Source organism: Eretmochelys imbricata, chromosome 7 (assembly GCF_965152235.1).
Source record: "Eretmochelys imbricata isolate rEreImb1 chromosome 7, rEreImb1.hap1, whole genome shotgun sequence".
Taxonomy (NCBI): Eukaryota; Metazoa; Chordata; order Testudines; family Cheloniidae; genus Eretmochelys; species Eretmochelys imbricata.
The window spans coordinates 99,044,996-99,068,418 of NC_135578.1; the positions used below are offsets into that span (position 1 = coordinate 99,044,996).

At 39.9% G+C, this 23,423-nt stretch overlaps 1 protein-coding gene across 1 annotated transcript in view; it reads left to right on the forward strand.

Annotated features, from left to right (window-relative positions):
- Positions 1 to 23,423, forward strand: part of TCERG1L (transcription elongation regulator 1 like) — a 215,990-nt gene that overhangs the window by 22,588 nt on the left and 169,979 nt on the right.

Genomic DNA, 23,423 nt, shown 5'->3' on the forward strand with positions numbered 1-23,423 from the left:
ATTTTCTTTATGATACCATGTAGCCACTTTTATTCAATCTGAATCATGCAGAGACTGTGTGTTGTGTGGTTTTTGTCACAAATGCTTTTTGTTAAATGATTGTTGAGTAGGAATTGAATTTAACAGCTTGTGATATATGTGGGTTTGTGTATTTTAGTACTGAGGGAAAAACAATTATTATTTATTATTGTGTTAGATTGAGGTGTCATTTTAAAACGATCCATGCATTTATAAAGCCATTACTTTGATTCAGCTTGATTCAAATGCACAAATGAGAGGAAATTCAGAGGTGAGCTTGAAACTCAAATATGAACTCATTCCATGTAGTTATGTAATTCTTATGCACTACAAAAATATGGGCACAAAATCTCAATTAAATTTTATTCCATACCACTCTATTTACTTCAGTGAGAAAGCACTGTAAATCTGTGCCAGGTTGGGTGGCCCTCAATATTGTAATCACCTACTATTGGAAGGCCTCTGTTAGACATACAGTGGGAGTTGATTAAGAATAAAGAAGTGTTAGTTTTTGGTGAGTTAATCAATTATACTCTGTGACTCAAGAACATCTGGATGCTAACTGGCAGAGGGCATTGGGGTGTATCGGGGTACAGAGATCCACTGAATTCACAGAAACAATGTCATATTAGATCTCTAGTGAAAGCCTGGGTCACACTGGTCATTAAAATCCTTGTAAGATGTATGTATGGAGTGTGTGTGTGTGTGTGTGTGTATATATATATTATGTTCTCTAGGTCTGTAGTTAAAAACAGGTTCTTTGAGAAGAATCTAAATACAGAGGAGTCATACTTTTCCTGTACCGAAAAAAAAATCACATCGTGCCAGATCTATCCTTTTAGAGAAAAGGTTTCTTGAATTGAAATACTGAAGTATTCTGAGAAGCAGACGTCACCATAAGAAATGTACTTTTGATTTACAGTTGCACTAACATGCTCTGCATGGGTTGCCATAGTCATGATAGAATATTATCAAACCAAGGAGCTATCACATTTAGATAACTGGCTCAGCTTTGCAATGATAAACATGTCAGGCTAGGACAATTGTTGCTTGCCTTACAAATGAAAGGCTGATAGGATATCAAATATCAAGCTTTGAGTGTCTGAGCAATAATCCCATTATCAATCTTTCACACTAAACCACTTTTTTATGGGTATTTTCTCCTGTGGAGTACATAGTTGCTTCTTGAAGACAGACAAGCTTGAAAGCATGTGCTTGAACATGCTAAATAGATTTGGGATTTCACCTAAACATTAATCAGTCAGCCCATACATTTGATGCTGTTCACTTTGCAAAGACTATCAATATGGTTATGTAAAACACAGTATAAGGGGATTTAATGGAATATGCTAACAGTGAGATGGAGCTGAAGGTGTCCATCTTAGACAACCTTACTCAGTATAAGCCAAATGGAAGGACTCCTGTTGACTTCCAGGGACTTTGGATCAGAGTCTAAGGTTTTTGTTCTATTTATGCTTGTTCCCATTGTCTTAATAATGGACACGTATATTTTCAAACTGTATATGGCATTCTGTGACTGAGTTCACAGAAATGCAAATAAATTTATAGTGTTTATATAGAAAATTATAGAAAGATTCCCATAAATGCTAATGCAAGAAACACCTGTTTGACAGCCTAACTTACCATGTAAATATTAATGGAGTGAGCTGAATTTGCTTCTCATTACATCAGTTATATCCTCTGCAGATGCTGCATATTTTTAGTCAAATACCTAGTGCACATAACTCCTGGAAAATGACTGCTCATGATCTCTCCAATTGAAATACACAGTGGATGAGATACTGAATTTAAATTAAACTTCCTTCCCTTGCAGGAAAAAAAAATGGTCAGTTGGTCAAAAGTAGCCCTTTGCTGTTAAGAACAAAATTACATTTTTATTTCTCCACAGAAGTTAATGACTGGAAAAGCATCAAGGAAAAATAATCTAATATACTGATAATCCCTTGTGTAGGACATACTTTACAATACTGTCTGCCTTTCTGTTAAAAACATCAGTGCATTGACATTTATTAAGGATGACTTATTGTTCTCAAAGAAAAATAAATCTTTAAAAGAATATAATTTGTGTACCCTGGGGGCAATTGTATTTTCCTTGTCTCATGTATGATTTATAAAGTAACTTGGTAATTAATGATCTTTCCATTTTCTCCTTGTATAAAGTTTATGTAAGGCAATGTCAAAATAATTTGCATAAAAAGTTCAAAAATAGCAGAATATGTTATATCCATTTTAAAGCTATCAGCCTTAACATTATCTTGTTAAATCTAATCTCTATAATCAGTTATACTGGACAGCGCTATTACACTAGTATGATGGGTATACTATTCACAATGGCCCTGAGAGAGTTGAATTAGCTCAGGCAGGCCTAATCAGTCAATTATGCTGCAAATGCTGGGAGATTTAGGCTGTGTAGAGGGTGTTAATTAGAAGGAAGCTCACCTATGCAGGAACAGGTGGGGCTTCTATAAAGTCAGGATGCTATCAACAGAGTGGGAGGCTGCAGGGAGGAAGGCTGCAGGCTTCCTCCCTGAGGTAAGGGAGAAGGAAGAGGGTGGGTTAGGAACCCCTGAGAAGGGTTTGCCTAGGAAAGCTGGAGAATGAGAGGCATGCTAAGAAGTAGTCCAAGGGCAAGAGCAGTAAGGTATAGCCACAGACAGTAACTGCTCACTGTAGGGCCCTGTACTGGAATCCAGAGTAGAGGACAGGCCTGGGTTCCTCTACCATCCACTGCAGAGTGGCCTTGCATGGAGCACTGAATGGGAAGACTGTCTGAGGCACAGAGGGAGTGACATAGTCAGGGAAGCAGACATGAGGACTGCCTGCCACTGCCTGTGGAGAGAGACTTTGAAAGACTCCCCCAAAAAGGGATCATAGAATCATAGAATATCAGGGTTGGAAGGGACCCCAGAAGGTCATCTAGTCCAACCCCCAAATCACAATGTGAACTGATCGGAGGACTGAATCATAAAGCAGTGACACTGAAACTTGATGAGCAAGAGGACAGCTGCAAAGATACAGGAGGAGAAAGGGGGTGCTGAACTAGGTGGAGCTAATCCCCAGAATTGCCAGAAGGAGGCACTACCCAGTGGTGAGTAGATCACCCTGTGACAACTAGTATCATTTTCCCCCCATCACAATAACTGACCAGTGAATTTTTTTTATTATAATTAATTGCATTTATATTTTAAGCAAGTTTTTCATATTGATGTTTATACAACTAAATAGTTGAGCTGTGTTGCCTACTAAAATGTAATTCATAATTGAAATAATTAAGCCCTGTAAAAATTCATGTTCTACAGAATTCATGCCATATTGAATTAATTCTTTTGAATAAAAAAGGAGGAAAAACTCCCAAGCCCTCAGATCCCTCAGCATAAAAAGGATTTTTAGTGTCAGAACTCTATAATAATAATTAAAATAAATATGAATAATTTAAAAGAGAAAACATTGTATATGTAATGAGAAATATAGTTTAATAGACATTATATGGTTTTCTAGGGGTTTAAAGTGATAAATTTAGAGCAAGAGAAATGCAGAAGCAGCAAAAACAAATTTTTTTTTACGTTATTCAAAATTCCAATGAAAACGGATGTTTAAAATGCAGCCTGCTCCTCTTTAGGATCCTAAATAGGGACTAATTTAGATTTCACGTAGCTTTCAGCCTAATCATAAATGACAACACAATAGTTCTTCCCAAGATAATGCCCATATAGGAAGAGGGTATAAGTGGAAATGGCTTTTGAACCAGAATTCTGATTTGAGAAATCTCCATGAGAAGATGACAATATAAGCTTCGGTATCTCATATAAGTTTGAAAACCTGAACCAGGAAACAATGATTAAAAAAGACTCAGGGAAAAGATAACACAACTATCTAGTCCTCCACTGTAATAGTCCCCCACTTCTAGTCCTCACTGTAATATCATTTCTAGATATCAGTTGCCATAATTGTCACATATTCTCCTTGGATGGACAGTGGAATGATTCAATTTAATACAGGAGCAGCAGAAATGTTACTAGAATTAGAAGAAACATTCTCTACCCTCAAGAGTGAGTCAGATTTAGTCATGTAGAATGGTAAAATTCCCCTTGACTTCATTGGGAGCAGTCTTAAGCCAAGGCTGAAGCCTTTTACAAATAGCACCCATTAGGGTTCATACAAGTCCCCTGCCTGTGACCTCCCTGTATTTCCCAAATGTCTTGAACCTGGCACTGCAAGATATAAGACCCTTTAGGAGAGAGAGACACACCCATTCAATCAAAGGCAGCAATAGCAACATGAGAGGTTTTGTTCCCCCCATAATGGGTTGATTCCCCCCCATAATGATGTCACTAAGAGGACGTGGTGAGAGAGGACATACTGTGTATGGCACCAGTCTGTTGTAAGTGGACCCATCCGCTGAGTCCCATATGCTTCTAAGTCAACTCAGTCTGGGCAGAGTCTGGTCACCTTTCTAGGTCTGGATCTATAGGACACACTTGCAGGCTCAGACCTCTTGTCTGAGCCCTGACTTGTGACTGAACAATCCAGCAGGCCCAGACCCTGATACCAGTGCTTTAGATCTCCCAAGTCTCCTACTTGCTTACATGTGCTCCTTCAGAGTTTTGTGTCACTGTGGGAACTCTGGCTTCTAGTTTAACTCCTTTTGGGGACAACATGGCAGGAAAGCAATTAACACAGACTTAGCAAAGGAAGTTCTTAACCACAATGTCTGTACTCTTAAGAGTTACACTTGAGAGTTACAGAACTTTTGCAAAATAACAAAATATCAGACTCGGAGAGGGTGTTTTACACCTTCTGAGAGTCTGAGGCATGTCTATATTTCAGGCATTCCTTTCTTCTTCTCCTGCATGTGCCACTTACACATGGCTGTGGTTGGCTTTCCCCTGCAGTGAATGGCACCACTTCTTAAGTACACCCTTTGTCTCTTGTTGCCATGTGCTCAGGCTGAGAAGGTGGAGACCCACCAGTCATGTTGATGCCCCTGTATAGAAAAAGCTCTGTTTTGAGGAGGGAAGCAGTTGAGATACAATCAAAGTTGATGGGTCTAGGTTGCTCAGTGATGTCTCCTCCATGATGCTCCTTCAAAGAGGTATCAAGCATCTTTATTGGGCCGGGCTCCTTCTGGAATAAATCAGTGTTCTGCCTTTGGCATGTGTTGAGCACATAATAGAAAATGGAGGCCCTAATTCAAAATTGGGTTTACAGTTTGACACAGACAAACCCGCTCTAGCACAGGATGGTTGCTATGGAGATATGTTTGGCTGGTTGGACCTCAGAAATTAAAGAGGGTACTTATTTGGAGGTGGAGTCTGGTTAAAGTTTATCCTTTATTTGGTTTTTGGGGGGGGGCACTTACCTGGATAAGATAAAGATTAGTAAATTGTTTCCCTCCTAGGCATGCAGGGGCCTTAATTGTGACAGGCAGAAATTCTACTGATCTGAAGGTAAAAGTTTCTCTTTGGAGCGGTAGGTTCATGCCAGTCAAGAAGAGTGAATGTCCACGGTAAGCAAAGAGCAGGTATGTGAGTAAGAGCTCCACTAAGCTGACCATGGTGGTAATGATTCAGATGGAGATGAAATATGTTGGTAAGGGTGGCTAGAACCCAGCATAGTTCTTTTCCATGGGAGGAGAGGGTGGAATTGAGGGGGAAACTTGTGCATTCCAGAAACTGGCAGTGACCTGAAATGAATTATATTAATGTCTGTACAAATACCAGCTCAACAAATGCTACTTTGCTGCCATTTCCTTAAGGCCAGCAACTGCAACCAAGAATTACTTTAGGTAGAAACAAGTGGCTGTGAGCCAACAAGAACCACTGTAATTCAGTAGTAAAATGAAGAGGCTTGACTAATCCAAAAAAAGCAAAGATTCCAGTTCTGATACAAAACCACACCAGCACTTATTATTATTGGGGAGCACAACACAAGCTTTCCATCCCTTAAGAGGAAGAGGAATATAAATCCATTGCAGCCTGAAAGCACCTGGCACACCCAGCCCCACTTAACATAATTATGAACATTGATTCTCATCTGCTAATTCTGCTAGACCTAAGTTTTAAAATGTTACTGGTTATGCAGTGTAATTCCTAATTTCTGTGTGTGTCTGTTATGATTCTGAATGCTTTAAAGTACAGCTGTCCATTAATCGCAGTTAACTCATGCAATTAACTCAAAATAATTAATCGCGATTAATTGCACTGTTAAACAATAGAATACAAATTGAATTTTTAAAAATATTTTTGATGTTTTCTACATTTTCAAATATATCTATTTCAATTACAACACAGAATGCAAGTGTACAGTGATTACTTTATATTTTTATTATAAATATTTGCACTGTAAAAATGATAAACAAAATAGTATTTTTCAATTCACCTCATACAAATACTGTAGTGCAATCTCTTTATCATGGAAGTGCAACTTGCAAGTGTGTATTTTTGTTACATAACTGCACTCAAAAACAAAACAATGTAAAACTTTAGCGCCTACAAATCCACTCAGTCCTACTTCTTGTTCAGTCAATCGCTAGGAGAAACAAGTTTGTTTACATTTATGGGAGATAATGCTGCCCACTTCTTAATTACAATGTCACCTGAAAGTGAGAACAGGCATTCACATGGCACTGTTGTAGCTGGCTTTGCAAGATATTTATGTGCCAGATGTGCTAAAGATTCATATGCCTCTTCATGCTTCGGCCATCGTTCCAGAGGACATGCACCCATGCTGATGACAGGTTCTGCTCAATAATGATCCAAAGCAGTGCAAACCAACACATGTTCATTTTCATCATCTGAGTCAGATGCCACCAGCAGAAGGTTGATTTTCTCTTTTGGTGGTTCTAAAGTTTTACATTGTTTTATTTTTGAATGCGGCTTTTTTTTTGTACATAGTTCTACATTTGTAAATTCAACTTTTCATTTGTTTTTAACATCAATGCCAGCCTTTCAGGTTTGTCTTTATATTTATCGGGTCTTTTTTTTTTTAAACTTTTTTAAATATTCCTTTCTTATGTGGGGAAAGTGCATACTCAAATTGTCTTTGTTGACTAAAATGAAAACAGCTATTTTGTTTTCTGTTGGGGATTATGTTGAAATGAGATTGCTCATTGAAAGCTCCTGCTTTATAGGCTGTACCTATAGTCTGGCACAATGTCAATTTATATTATATACCAGAATGTGTTGGGCCAAATTCTCAGTCCAACTCCAGGAGCGCTGAACTGCCTTGGCAACTGAAAAGCCAGTTTAAAAACTGGTCTTCTACCAATTTCTCTTGTCTAAGGGTGATCCATGGCTGATGGAGAGCTAGTTTAGACCCTCCCTCTTGGCCCCTGGAACACAGCAGATTTCCTGAGGAAACAGTATGGATCTGGGATGTGTCTCCACTCTGGCTATCCTCATTTATCAGAACAACCAGTTGGAGATGTGGGAAACCATGTGTAAAGGAGAGTAGTCTTTGAGTTGCTACAGTTTACTGTGGGGACCAGGTTGGTCCCTGACTGGTTCTAGAATCCATTACCCTCTGATCCCAGTGAGGGTTACCAAAAGAAACTACACCATCTGCTCAAGAAACTCCTTAAAGATGCACAGGAACAAATCTACACTGACACACCCCTAGAGCCCCAACCAGGGGTATTCTACCTGCTACCCAAAATCCACAAACTTGGGAATCCTGGGCGCCCCATCATCTCACGCATTGGCACCCTGGCAGCAGGATTATCTGGCTATGTAGACTCTCTCCTCAGGCCCTACGCTACCAGCACTCTCAGCTATCTTCGAGACACCACTGACTTCCTGAGGAAACTACAGTCCTTTGATCTTCCAGAAAACACCATCCTGGCCACTATCGATGTAGAAGCCCTCTACACCAACATTCCACACAAAGATGGACTACAAGCCATCAGGAATAGCATCCCTGATACCATCACAGCAAGCCTGGTGGCTGAACTTTGTGACTTTGTCCTCACACACAACTATTTCAGCTTTGGGGACAATTTATACCTTCAAGTCAGTGGGACTGCTATGGGTACTCGCATGGCCCCACAGTATGCTAACATTTTTATGGCTGACTTAGAACAACGCTTCCTTAGCTCTCATCCCCTAACACCCCTACTCTATTTGTGCTACACTGACAACATCTTCATCATCTGGACCCATGGAAAAGAAGCCCTTGAGGAATTCCACCATGATTTCAACAATTTCCATCCCACCATCAACCTCAGCCTAGACCAATCCACACAAGCTGTCCATTTCCTGGACACTACTGTGCTAATAAGCGATGGTCACATAAACACCACCCTATACTGGAAACCTACTGACCGCTATACTTACCTACATGCCTCCAGCTTCCATCCAGGACACACCACACGATCCATCGTCTACAGCCAACCTCTAAGATACAACCGTATATGCTCCAACCCCTCAGACAGAGACAAACACCTACAAGATCTCTATCAAGCATTCTTAAAACTACAATACCCACCTGTTGAAGTGAAAAAACAGATTGACAGAGCCAGAAGAGTACCCAGAAGGCACCTACTACAGGACAGGCCCAACAAAGAAAATAACAGAACGCCACTAGTTGTCACCTTCAGCCCCCAACTAAAACCTCTCCAGCACATCATCAAAGATTTACAACCTATCCTGAAAAATGATCCCTCACTGTCACAGATCTTGGGAGACAGACCAGTACTTGTTTACAGACGGCCCCCCAACCTGAAGCAAATACTCACCAGCAACTACACACCACACAACAAAAACACCAACCCAGGGACCAAACCCTGCTACAAACCCCGGTGCCAACTCTGTCCACATATCTATTCAAGGTACACCATCATAGGACCTAACCACACCAGCCACACCATCCTGGGCTTGTTCGCCTGCACATCTACCAATGTGATTGTGCCTGCAAGGGCTGGGGGGGAAGATACCAGCGAAAGGAGGACACTCAGGCGTAAGAATAGTAAACTATGCTTTATTGAAGGAAGGAAGAACTTACGCTCCAGTCTGCGCGGGGAGCCCCTAGGACGCGCGGAGGGGCTGCAGGGGACTCTGGCCGTTTGGGACAGCTGACCAGGCAGGACTCCGCCGGGGGGAGTCCTCTGCGGCGCTATATTCTCCGCGCTTATCTCGGGGTTACATGGGATCAACAGCTGGTTACATTCTTACATGTATAATTTATGCTTATTACATAAACTGACTTTTTTACAGGCAAAAATATGCTGAGTTATGCTACAATATCTTTTGGCAGGGTCTGTCGGACAAAGTTAATTGAGACTGCCTGCATCTTCCGCTTACATCCAGTCACATACTCAGTCCACCACTTAGATCCTCACCAATCTTCCGCAACCTTTCCCCTACAGTGATATATGCCCTCATGTGCCAGGAATGCCCCTCTGCCATGTATATTGGCCAAACCGGACAGTCTCTACACAAAAGAATAAATGGACACAAATATGACATTAGGAGTCATAACATTCAAAAACCAGTAGGAGAACACTTCAATCTCTCTGGTCACTCAGTAACAGACCTCAAAGTGGCAATTCTTCAACAAAAAACCTTCAAAAACAGACTCCAACGTGAAGTTGCAGAACTGGAATTAATTTGAAAACTAAATACCATCAGATTAGGCCTGAATAAAGATTGGGAGTGGTTGGGTCATTACAAAACCTAAACTTAATTTCCCCAATACTAATTTCTCCCTACTGTTACTCTCACCTTCTTGTCAACTGTCTGTAATGGGCCACTCTCTTACTACTGCAAAAGTTATTTCTCCTCCCTTGGTGTCCTGCTGTTAATTGATTTTTCTCGTTAGACTGACCTAGCACTTGGTAAAGCAATCCACATCCTTTCATGTATTTATACCTGCTCCTGTATCTTTTTACTTCGTACATCTGATGAAGTGGGTTCTAGCCCACAAAAGCTTATGCCCAAATAAATTTGTTAGTCTCTAAGATGCCACAAAGACTCCTCTTTTATTTTATTTTATTTTTTTGCTGGTACAGACTAACACAGCTACCACTGAAACCTTTAAAACCACAGTTACCCCGCATCACCTGGCCCAGTATTGCGTGCACCTCACTCAAATCAGATAATCTGGGTGACAGTCTTTAAAAATGAGAAAATATATTTGATATAAACAATCAGATTATTTTACAGGTTCCAAGTCTCAAGATTATATAATTACAAAATGATCTCCATAGGTTTTAGATAATTCTCTGAAGAGTTAACTCTTTCCCAGGTGTCTGGCTGTTGGGTCTTGCCCGTATGCTCAGGGTTTAACTGATTGCCATATTTGGGAAGGGAAGGAATTTTCCCCGGGTCAGATTGGTAGAGACACTAGGGTTTTTTTTCTTCCTCTGCAGCATGTGGCATGGTCACTTGCAGGTTTAAACTAGTATAAGTGGTAGATTCTCTGTAACTTGAAGTCTTTAAACTCAGCCAGAGGTTATAGGTCTACAGGAGTTGGTGGATGAGGTTCTGTGAACTGCAATGCGCAGGTAATTAGACTAGATGATCATGATGGTCTCTTCAGATGTTAGAGAGTCTGTGAGGGTAAACATAAAGCAGGCCTAAGACTGAATGCTATTCCTGTGATAGAGCCAAAGTGATAGTTACATTTTGGTTAGTCCCTAAAGATTCATGGAGTCAGCTGGACTCCAAAAGATTCTGGAAAAGATACAAAAGACAGACTGGAACTCAGTGGCCTAGAGGGGAGATCTAGCAACTGACTGCTCAAATCAAGTCCATTCTTACCACACTTCATAAACCGACAGCCCTGATCATGGCTTAGATGTGAAAGGAAAACATGAGAGGGACTGGTCTGTTGAGTAGGAAAGCACTGTCTTTGGAGTGTGTGTGTGTGTGTGTGTATATGAGAGCTCTATACAGCCAAAAAAGAAGAAATACTTGGATTTCACAAGAAATGTGATGAAGAATAATTATCTTCATTCTGACTATCACATCTGAAGTAGTACCTTTATTTAAGAGGTATAGGTAGAGAAAATCAGTCCCATTCAACCTTAAGCCATTGATCATGGATAACAAAGGCTTTCACATGTTGGTAGGTAGTTCTATCCAAGGCCACAAGTGGTAGTCACAAGCTGTTACCAATGAATGGCTTTTCATTAGGCAATAGAATATTAATTGGTGGCCTTAGTCCATTTTCTGTGGACAAATGTCAACATCAGAAAGACAAATGACATTCTTAGCGAACCAAGGACTGAATGCACATTAATAATGACCCACCCTTTTGACCGTCTCTTGACGTGATCCTTTCAAGATACGGATGCAGCCAGTGCAGCAATGACAAATAGTTTGTACTGTGTGCCAAGAAATTACAAAAGTTGCTCAGCATCACATTATGTCCCCAAAGTTCAGAGGAAGCTCTCCAACAGTCAGTGGGACTTCTGCTGTTGACTTTTGGAGGACAGCATTTCAATTCTAAGCTTGTTTTATAGTTTTCTGTACTTCATATGCTGATCTCATATAATTTCTTAATTAATTTCTGATGACAAAGCAATTAACTTGATGTTTATGGTTATAAAAGTTATTGATAGGTGTGTGGGGAACTGAAGGTCATCAGTAAAGCTATGGCTAATTTTTTTTTCCCCTTTTTCATAAAAACAAAATAATCTGGCAATATTCTACATTCCATGTGAGTGCCCTAACATAAAGATAAAAGTTATAAGGTGGGTCAAAAACTGGGGAATGGGCAATTATGCCTTGTGGTTAGAACAGGTGTTGTGCCTAGTGGCTGGACATAGGCTTCAGTAGCCAAGAATTGGATCCCAGGTTCAGAAGCTAGGTGTCAGAGCCCAGGTTCACAGTCGGAGTCAGAGTCAGGACAAGGTTACTGGAATAAGGCAAGGCAGGAGTAGGGCTGGGAACAACCAGGCACAAGAGCTATCACAGCCATGGGCAAATGCTCTGAGCAGCTCCTGAATTGCTGCTGGGCTTAAAAGCAGCTCAGTAGGTTACCCTGAATTGCTTAAGAGCAGCTCTGCTGACTTGTCAAATCAATCAGGCAGCCCTCAGTAGGTTACCCAGAGACTGGCTGTACTGCAGGCCCTGATTCCTGACAGGTGGGAGGTGGTACTACTACAACCTCCTCTGGCCATTTGGTGAATGGCACCTAGTTCCCATGTGAAACTAGCCCCAAACATTTATTTATTTATTTATTTATTTTGGCCAAAACTATTCAGGTCAAATTTGTGAAGGGTTTTGGATCGATCAAAACTGCATTTTTATTGAATAAAGTATTAATCCAAATTGACATTTTACTTCAGGAAGTTCATTGATTAAAGGGAATAGTCTTATAATAATTGATATTTTCCGGCTTGGAACTGAGGTCTCCATCTTGGTTTTTCCAGATAATTCCCCTGTAACTCAACTATCTCTGTCTTAAGGTTCTTGCTATATAACCACTCAGGACCCATAATGTAGAGATCTTCTTCATACGTATCTGCATGTTGAGACCTGATGAATTGTAGTATATTTTCTAGCTTTTGTAACTTAAGAATCCATCTTGAAAATATTTCCAACAATTTCCCAATTGTAGCTTAATATGACTAGATCACTTCACAGTATTGTCCATGAAAGGAATTTATGTTTATGTTTAATGAAGTGAAATACTCTTAGCTTTCCATTGTTGAAAAATAATTTTGAGGTCCATTTTCTTTTAATGAGATTTGATTATGTTTAACTCATCGTTCTTCAAACTTGATGTTCTACATATAGTACATTGAAGTGTTGAGTGGATTATGCAAAAAAAAAAGATCAAGTCACTTACCAACTGCAAGCTCACTAGTTTTGAACAAAGAACAATGTGATACCTTCCATACACTGTACAAAGCAACAAAACATATGGTCTTGACTTAACCATCTGGTGCTGTTGTACATCAGCCATCCCAAATATTTGATTCAACTTCTTCTAAAAGTGGTCAGAAGTTTTGGTAATTAAGAACTCTTGAAATGATGAAATTCACCTTCAGTATATCGTCAAGCATTGCTAAACTTACTTTGGCACATAGCATATCCTGATGCATGATGAAATTAAATAGAATTCCACTAATCATGACCAACTTCTTTGGTAAGGCATTGAATAATACCTAGATTATAGCCACCATACTAGCAGCTTCACCTGTTGGAACTAATACAGTGCTCAAGGTGTGAATGTCTGCTTCTGAAAATGCCTGAGCCACTGCAAAGACAGAAAATCTACCTAATAGTTGTTTCTGGCAATTTCAACAATTTGAATGCAAGAGAAGCTAAATAGTCTCTTGCTACATATCTTGCAGTAACCCCTAACCACACTCTCCGCTAAACACATCAAAACATATGGAAAATTACTATACAAAGTATCAGCGCAATAAAGTATTAGCTTGTTAATATAATTCTCTCTGAAATTGGGAAATGAATCTATGCAATACAACATATTGATGGAGGAATAGCAACAAGTTTTGCAGTCATATTCTGATTTTAGACCTCTTGTAGTTCACTTGCCAAAGGTTCTTTTCATTCTTCTCTCATAAGTGAACAGTGATTCTTATGATTTAGTTGAGAGTAATAGAGTAATAGTGAATGTTTTGGAAACCACATCCCTGGGGTGCGGGGGGAAGGGCGCAAAGGAAAACCCAGTGGTTGGCCTCTTTGTTGCTGAGCTTATGTAGACATTTTTTGTGCCTTAAGATGTTCAGAAGACTGCAAATGATGATGAATGAAGAAAAAGAAAGGTCTAGAGGGCAAATGAACTGGAAAGGGGCTCAAAGTTGAGACAGTGTGGCCTCACAGGTGAGGCAGGGTGGAAAGAAATCTAGAGTAACTGGTGAGTTTGACTGACTCTTACGATCTTTGTTTGGGGCAGAATTCACTCATTTTCAGCAATAACAGGAAGTGTGGGCACTGGAGACATTTGTTGTGAAATACCAAAAAGTCTGGGTTGGAGGACTGTGAAAGGGGAATGCAATAATAATCCACACAGCAGCATGCTTTCATGGTTGTAGGTTGTAGATTAGACACGAATGAATCCACGGGTCTTAGGGGAAGAGAAAAAGTTCCAGAAATTACATTATATTTCATTTTTCAGTTGACTTATTTCCCTTTCTTAAATATTTATTGTTTTTAACTATTTACATACACTTATGCTGAGCTTTTGGGGTGGACGAAGGGGTTCTACAGTCCTGTGGCTGAGTCCACCTGACACCCTAAGCTTCAGGGCAACCAGGCCTAGTGGCCACAGTCAATATGGCTGTCATCTCTCACAGGGCTGCTCAGCAAATGACCAGTGGGGGATGGTCCACCACCTAGAGGAGTGGTGGCTGGGGTAAGGAGACCCAGGCCCTCCCTACTCCACCAGATCCAATCCCAGGGCCCTGTCAGCCATGGGAATACTAGCCACTGGGTCAGTGGGGATCCAACCAAAACACACTAAGTTCCTGGTCCTGCAACCCCCTTGGACTACTTCCTATCCTGTTCTCCAGCAGTATGGTCCATGGGTGTCCAGGGTCTTTGGTTGTGGAGCTCTTCACAGTTCCAAGGTCTCCTGGGTGTACACAGGTAGCTGGGTATCTGTCTCAGAGGGCTTGGCCTCCACAATCTGGGTCTCCATCAGCTCCCTGGTGGGAGCATGAACCATGTGTCCTCTCTCTTCAGTGGTGAACTGGGTTACTCCCTTTTATACTGCTTCCCCAGTTAGAACATGCTTATCAAGAGTGAGGGGGCATGGCTTCCTCTCCCCAGAGTACAGATTTAACCCCTTCATTTCCAGTGCGGGGTAAGTACACCCCATCACAGGATCCATGTGCTAAACTCAGCACGCAAGTTATTGATTTGTCTCTAGAGATACAATAAATTATAGTAAGGAAAACTGCACTATAGCACCTGTGCTTAATCTACTATATGGTTAAAGAGAGGAATTCATTATCGAGTGCTGTCAAGACAGCATCCTTCAAGAGCTCTAAATTAATTTAAAAATTGAAACTTGTGATAAACTTCTGGAATTTAATTCAGATTTGAGGACATTAGGGGTCCTGCCATTAGAAATTACTGGCTTTATGTTTATTGAATGAAGATCAAGTAAGGCAAGTGAAAAATTATCCTTTTAAAAATAATTATGGTGTCTATTTTCATACTTTCTCCTACAGTTTTCTAATCGTTCAAGTGAAAAAGGTAAAATATGAGTTGGTAGTTGTGGACTCTGGTATTGTAAATGAGCAGTGAGTACAAATATTAAAAAAGGTGCCATCTGCCATATAAACCATTTGCCACCTGTTCTCTTGCTTTCAGAATTACTTAATGGTTTAAATTTAATGTTTTAGCCTTACACAGAACAGCTGGGATGTGACCAAGTATTTTTCCTATCAGTAACTTAACAACCAAGCACATTACATATAAAAACACCTCTTAATGCCAGGAGTTTGCTACATGGCCTTTCACGTGTCTGTCAGCTTACCTCATTAGCAAATGTTGCTGATAGTAAAAGCAAGATTTTATAACAACAATTATCTAAACATTTTTGGATAGCATTTTTTTTAGAAGGGATATTTCCTTCTCTGTGATAAACAAAACCGATGGCCAATTCAAAATTGTCATAATGCTTATTGCAGTTTCAGTAGCAAAGGAATTACCTATGCAATCCTAAAATTCAAATTCCTCACACAGGGCCAGATTCATTCATTCTTACTCACTCTGGACCTACTCAATGTGAATAAGGCTGGATTAATCTAGCCAAAGATAAACATCTTTTGGGGGTTATAATAGAGGAATTAAGTTAGACAGCTTAGACAAATTAAAAAAAATTGTCAGCTTGGACTACATCCTTTTGATTTCAATAGTTCTTGAGGGCACTCATCATCTTGCAAGCTGGGACTCTATGGGTGCATCCACACAGGCCACAGAGGCGAGCTCCCAGCAGGGTTTACAGAGTTGGGCTAGCCGGGCTCACTCTAAAAATAGCAGTGTAGACAGCGCTTTGGAGTTGTGGCTTGGGCTCTGAAGCCTAGAGAGGGGAGTGGGCTTCAGCACTGTCTATGCTGCTATTTTTAGAGTACTAGTGCCAAGCCCCACAAACCTGAGTCTATCGACCCAGGCTTCGAGGCTCGCTTCTGAAGGCTGTGTAGATGAAATCCTGTCTTCATTGATGTTAATAGCAAAACTCCGAGAGGCCCTAATAAATTGTTTTGATTACTGCTATCATTTGCTTGAGTTTATTGGTGCTATTATACTATTACAAATGTTGTGTGTCTCCTATGAATTATTGTATCACAAAATAATGCAAGGTGCAAATTATTTTCCCAGCTTTAATGCTGTGTAATGGAGCAAACAAATGAATGTCTATAGTTGTTAAAGTGATATTTTTCTCCTCAAACTAATCTTGGGCATAGATATCCATCTGAAAAGTAATTTTGTCTTTGGATTGCTTTCCTAGCTGAGATAAAGCCACTATCAAATGTCAATTTTCTCCTATTGTTGGAGAGCAAACACCCATTGCGATCTGTGAATGTTCAGCTTCTCTAAATAAGTCTCTAGAAATTGGATGATACTTCTTAAGGTCCTTTTTACTCTTAAAAGGAGAAACAACCATCTATTTCTTTCATTATTAAGTTTTAATTGTTTTACCTAAAGATCTTCTGAAATTACCAATAATGTCTTTCATAATGAAGGATCATTGCAAGAGTAAATGTACCCTAGAAAAGGGAAATGGAAATTTTTGGTCTCCCTGACTTAACTAAGGCAAAAGATTTTCATACCGTAATTCTTTCCCAAAAGTTAATGCATGTATTGCTCTGACGCTGCTCTAAGAATGACTAGATCCCAGCTGGCTTTATGGGTGGTTCAACTAGTTTATCCCTAGAGCTTGGATTTTTATGTCCAACTTTAGTATGGTAGGATAGAATGGATCTAGGAAAATATTTCTCACTGATACTGTTTTTATCATTGGCATGGTGCATGCCCCAATAATAATAAGAAGAAAATCTGTTGTCTTCCTAATTCTTGAACCTTTTCAGCAAGGTTAGAATTTCTCAAATGTGGTGAAAATACAATTGCTACTTGCAGAGATTGTATAACTCTGAAATACATTCAGTCTCTGATAATTCAGTGACCAGGCTGACTTCATCTGCTTACAAAATCATTCCTTCATTTCTGCCATCTTCTTAGCTAAACAACTCTACTTCACCAGAATAATTAAATATTATGTCCTCAATATCAGCTGCCTTTTTGATTCACTTCTGAAACTCTTCTCTCCTCTGTTTGTGCTGATTTTTTTACCAATTTCTTCTAAGAGAATTGACAAAATATAATGTGACCACCTCCCTTGGCTCAGGTTGTCTCCTCTTACCCCTTCCCCTCCTGCAACTCTCTCCTCTTTCTCCCCTCAGAGATGCAGAGATTTCTCATCTATTCTTGCCCTAGTGTTCCATCCTATTTCCTGTCTTGATCTGTTTTGCCCACTCTCAACTCTCCCCACCCTTATTCTTCTACTTACCCTCTCACTCTCCTCTGGTTCCATCCCTTCACAACACAACACAACCACACTTTAGTCTCTCCCATCTTAACAAGCACACAAACAAAAAAGAGAAGAAAACACCACTGTTGACCCCATCTCCAACTATTCTCTTCTGACCCCCTTCTCCATTTAATCTATAAGCTCACTGAACACACTGTCTACCAGTACTCCACCCTGATTCTTTTTGACCTGCCAGCCAACTTTGACACCACTGACCATGCTCTTAGTCTTGAAATCCTGTCCTTCCAAGGCTTCCATGATTGACTCTTCCCCCTCCTGGTTCTCCTCCTACCTCTCTAACTACTCATCGAGCTTGTCCTTCAGAGGATCATCCTCTTTCCCGCTCCACATTTCTGTGGAAAGGACTGTCCTGGGTCTCCTTCGCTTCTCCTTCTACACCTTCTCCAAGTAATCGTATCCACAAATTCAACTCTCATTTCCATGCTGATGACTCAAAGATCTACCTTTGACTCCAGACCTGGCTTCTTCTGTCCAAACTAAAATCTCTGACTGTCTTTCTCTGATATATTCTTGTGAATGTCTAGCAGTTGGCTCAACGTTGCTAAAATAAAGCTCCTATTATTCCCCCCCTCAAAAAACAGAGCTATCTTTGCTATCTTCTCTTTTGATAGCACACTATTTTGACTGTCACTCAAGCCTGTAACCTGAGCATCATCTCTGATGACTCACTAGGTCCTCACATCCAGGCTATAATCTAAATCTTGCTGATTTATTTCTGCACAACATCCCTAAAATACTTCCTATGCACACTGCTAAAACTCTCAGTTGAACTCCCATTTCACATCCTGATTTACTACATTTTTTTTGCCTTGACAAATACAATCTTGCCTCATATCCATTCAGAAAGCCGCTGCAAAGATCATTTTCCGTGTCACCCATTTCTTTGCATTATTCCACTGGCTCCTTCTTCTCTTTTACATAAAACATAAGCTATTGTCTACGCTGTCTAGGCCCTTTGTGGTTTCTCCCATGTTGTTTTTCATGCTTGGGAGAATCTTCCCATAAACATCTTGAAAGCTGCCTTATTATCCTTCTCCAAATTCCTCCTTAAAACTCTTTTTCTATGAAGCTACAGAAAACTTGGCAATGGTTAAGTTGCTAATGCGTTGAGACTATGGCCTATCATGCTTACCAATATTGTCTCATTTTTCCTTGTTCTCCCCTGTCTGCCTGTGTCCATCAGTTATTGCTTGTGTCATATATAGATTGTAAGTTCTCTGGGGGAAGGAATCATCTTTTTTGTTTTGTGCTAGTACGGAACCTAGGGCATTGGGATCCTGATCCATGATGAGAGTTCCTAGGGACTGTGTAACAATAATAATATTTCATGAAATATGATGCTGAAACAAAAAATTCTTTGAGGGCGCCATCCCCTCATGTAGGTAATATACAGAGAAAACTGTAACAAGATAATGTAGAAAGTGATGCAAACACATGTGCACCGGTGCCATTTCTATTCCATGTTATGAATGGCAGCAACACACAACTATCCACAATACATCTGGAAATAGAAAATGGTCATGTGCAAGGTGGAGGAAGAAAAGATAATTACAACATATAGTACCCCTCAAAAACTGTTAAAGATTATTCCAAGTGAAGGCTGCCCTAATCAGCATGTACCCTTGAAGTGAAACCTAACAGAAATGGCAAATGAACCAGACCAAGCTAACAATCAGTGAAAATTTCATCACAGAAAGGAAGTTACGTAGGTTTCAAGATGTGGTCTTTTTCTTCAGTTTATGTTTTGATATACATAAGACTGATGATACAGTGGCTAAAAGGCAATGCACTTGCCTTGCTGTTGAGGTATGGATTTTTTAATTCTTTAATACAGTCTGTGAACCTAGATGACTAATTTTTGTCCATGCCCATTAGATGGTATTGCAACATGTCTTTACAAACAGTTTTGACAGCATGTTGGAATACAAAGTGTTTTGAGGTTTGGGGTTTTTTTTTAATTTGAGGTTTTTTACTTACATGCTTTTTCTTGTGTATAGGCATCATATAGCTCAGGAATCATAAAATGAGATGGTGTTTATTTCCCAAACTTTAGGGCTGTTTGTTCTTTCTTCACAGATTAAGCATCCATTCCTGCTCTTGTTGAAGTCCAGCAAAACTTATTAACTTCAGTGGTTATGGGTTAAGCTATAACAAGCCAGTAAGAGAAGAAATGTTAGTGGCCCACTGTCCTTTCTGTAATGCTCTCTGTTGATCAAAACATTGAACTCTAAACATGAAACACTATGGCCATCACTGAAATCTATGTATCAGCAAGCAGTAAACATTAACAGATGTTCCCTTAGGGTAAAGTACAAGAAATCAACTGTGAAATAGCTGACTGTCCATATATTATGGTAGTTGTAAACTATAGGATTTTTGGAAGTTGGACTTTCAAATACCAAAGGAAACTAAACACCAAAAAAATTGAATAATCCATAAAAATAACATACTATTAAAGAGTCACTTTCTATTAGATGCTGAGTAGGCTCACCAGAAAGGCATATCACTCCAGTTGGGGATTTATATATTTGACTTGAGACATGCCATCTGAACATAAATTAGGTACCCTGAATAAGTCAATAAGATGTTGAAAAGTAAGGTTAGGCACCCCCTGAGCCATCCTTTGTTCTGCTCAGCAAGCCTCATTGTCTCAAGTTTGGGGCAGCCAAAAGGGAAATCTATGTTTGCAACTGTACAGTAAAAATAGCATGAGTAGAGCTTGCCTCTCATTTTTATTTTTTTTATTATTTATTATTCAAAGTATTTATTTTCTCTTTGCAATTTGATCTCTTATTTATGATATGGTATCTTAAGCAATTTTCCTATAAAATTTGTCAAAGATTTTTGTGAAACATCATGCTTAGGGATAAAATGTGAGAGTGGTTTCTTAGCATTTTCAAAACCTCTTTTGATGTATTTGTAAAGATTAGTATCTTGATAAAATAGTGCTGTGTTTTACATAAACAGCGCCACTAAATTGTCTTGATTAGTAAGTCAGTTTTTCTTATAGGCTGTGTAGAGTAATTTTGAGAGTGGCCAGTGTATTATTGACTGTCAAGTTACACCACACATTTTATTTAGAGGACAAGAGATGTGGGGGTGAGGGAGGGGAAGGTGGTGGGGGAGACAGATACAAAAAGGAAGGTTTTAGGAACGTAGGAATTGCCATATTGGATCAGACCTAAAATTTATCTTGTCCAGTGGCCAGTATCAGATGCTTCAAAGGCATCAGAGCCATACAGTGGGCAGATGTGGATTAATCTGGCTCCCCACATTAGGTTCTTGCTGACATTTAATAGTTAGAGATTGGTGTAAACTATGAAGCTTGATATCCCTTATAAATTTCTTCTTATAATTCATTATGATAACACTGGATATTCTTGTTATGCTTGTAAGTGTCCAATCCCTTTTTGAATCTTGCTAAATTTATGGCCTCAATGACTTCCTGTGGCCATGAGTATTTCCCTTTATCAATTTTAAATTTGCAACCTTTTCATTCATGGAATTTCTCCTTGTCCTTGTGTTATGAGATCAGGAGAACAGACACTCCTGATCTACCGTCGCTATATCATTATTATTTTATATATTTTTTATCATATCTCCTTGCTAAGACACAATTTCAGTCTGTTCAGTCTTGCTTCATATGAGTCTTTAACAATTTTTGCACCATACTGCGAACCCTCTCTAATTCTGCAATATCCAGTGTGTGTGTGTGGCCTCTTTTGCAGGTAGGTCTGCAGCAGAGAGGGCAACTTATTTTCATTTAGAAGTGCAGGGCGAAGAAAATATGCAATAACAGATATAAGATATTGAAAACTCTTAAGTATGGGTTAATGAAACCTATGGAGATGGGTAAATTACTCCCAATGTACTGAACCAAACCCCATGTCGTGTGTGTGTATGTATTTGTATTAGTCACAGCTTTTTTGTTCTGGATACCACAGAATAGAAGACAAAGACACAATACTTAAAATTCTAGCTCCTATTCATAGATTCATAGATACTAAGGTCAGAAGGGACCATTATGATCATCTAGTCCGACCTCCTGCACAACGCAGGCCACAGAATCTCACCCACCCACTCCTGCGAAAAACCTTTCACCTATGTCTGATCTATTGAAGTCCTCAAATCATGGTTTAAAGACTTCAAGGAGCAGAGAATCCTCCAGCAAGTGACCCATGCCCCATGCTACAGAGGAAGGTGAAAAACCTCCAGGGCCTCTTCCAATCTGCCCTGGAGGAAAATTTCCTTCCTGACCCCAAATATGGCGATCAGTTAAACCCTGAGCATATGGTCAAGATTCACCAGCCAGATACCCAGGAAAGAATTTTCTGTAGTAACTCAAATCCCACCCCATCTAACATGTCAGTGTCGACACTCCCAAACCTTAACCTATTTCCAGCAGTGAGCCCACTAACCTTTCCTATATGAAGCTTAAGGATATGGGGAAAAGTGGGGTGTCTCCTCACAGTACCAGACATTAAAAGCCTCAAGCTCCTTTCCAGGATCCCTACCCTAATCATGACTCCAATACCAGTTTATCAGGGAAACAGACTTCATATTGAAGGATTGCCTGTACTAGATCCCTAGCAACTTGCAACAACGTGAACACATTATGACCTAGCCTACGTACTGGTTTTCTGAGCTACAGAGAGGGAGGTGGTAGTGGGGAAACCCCACTTCACTCAGGCCAATTTGGCAGTTTGGGAAAAATGTCTTCCCCGTCCTCAAAAGGTGACTACAATGGTTTCCTCAGCAAGGCATCAAACCCCATTCCTACTCTAATCCTAAATGGGGAAGGGAGAGCTGTTGCTTGCAGGTGTAGAATGGTACCCTGGAAAGGGAAAAGAGTTTATAGGCCTTCCTCTTGGGTGTAAATAACTAGTAATCTTCCACCATACACTTCAATCCAAGCAATAAGTTACAGAACACCTTCTCCATCCCAAGGACACCAGAAGGCTGAGCACCTATGGGCAGGGAATAGGGAATCATTAAAAGACCCTAGGGTTTTCCTTTTCCTGCTGGACACATACACACACACTCCCTACCTACCTACCTACCTGCGAGGCTCCAGGGAAGAGGGGGAAGGCAACATGGCTTGCATTTTTCTTTCTACTTAGTGCATAATTCAAAGTGTCTTTACTCAATGTCACTTCTCTTGTTTTTTGTTTTACAGGAAAAATAAAGTAGTGGTGAGAATGTATTCACCAGACTTTGGTTAGAAGAAAAACAGGTGCTTTTAATAGCACGTTAGTGAAAACACAGCAGCAATAGGAGCTTATAGCCTTCTTTACTAAAGTCAATTGCTTAATCTACAAAGATAAACATACTTTTTCCAGAGGGAGGAGGAGGGATGAATAATACATTCCATTTTTTTTTTTCAGTTTGCTAGTGGAGAGAGCCCAGCAATGTCTTGGCTATAATAGAAACTTACTGACAATGGCAAAAAGTTAATTAAATATTTTATACAGTACTTACAGAATGCAGACAAATTGAATTTCCTCACACGTGCTAAACTCTTTGCATGCAAAATATCATGAAATGGAGACTTAATTTACTTTGACTTTTGGCTTGTTAAAATAAAAAGCAGTATTTTTTTTCCCCAAAATGTCACCAGGCTGCAGCACTGTAGAATACCTTTAATTGAGTTTTTCATGTAATATGAGTCTTTGCCACCCAAACTGGTCTCATCCAGATAAGGTATGAGAGATGTAAACTTCGGCAATTAATGTTGCCCACACTCGTGATATCACAAGCGTTGTTTTGGGGGCCTTGCTGCAAAACATAGAGGCAGCTCAGGATTTTTGCAAGGTCTGTCTGTCTAATTTCTTCCTTTAACCACTGGAGGCTGCTCTGCC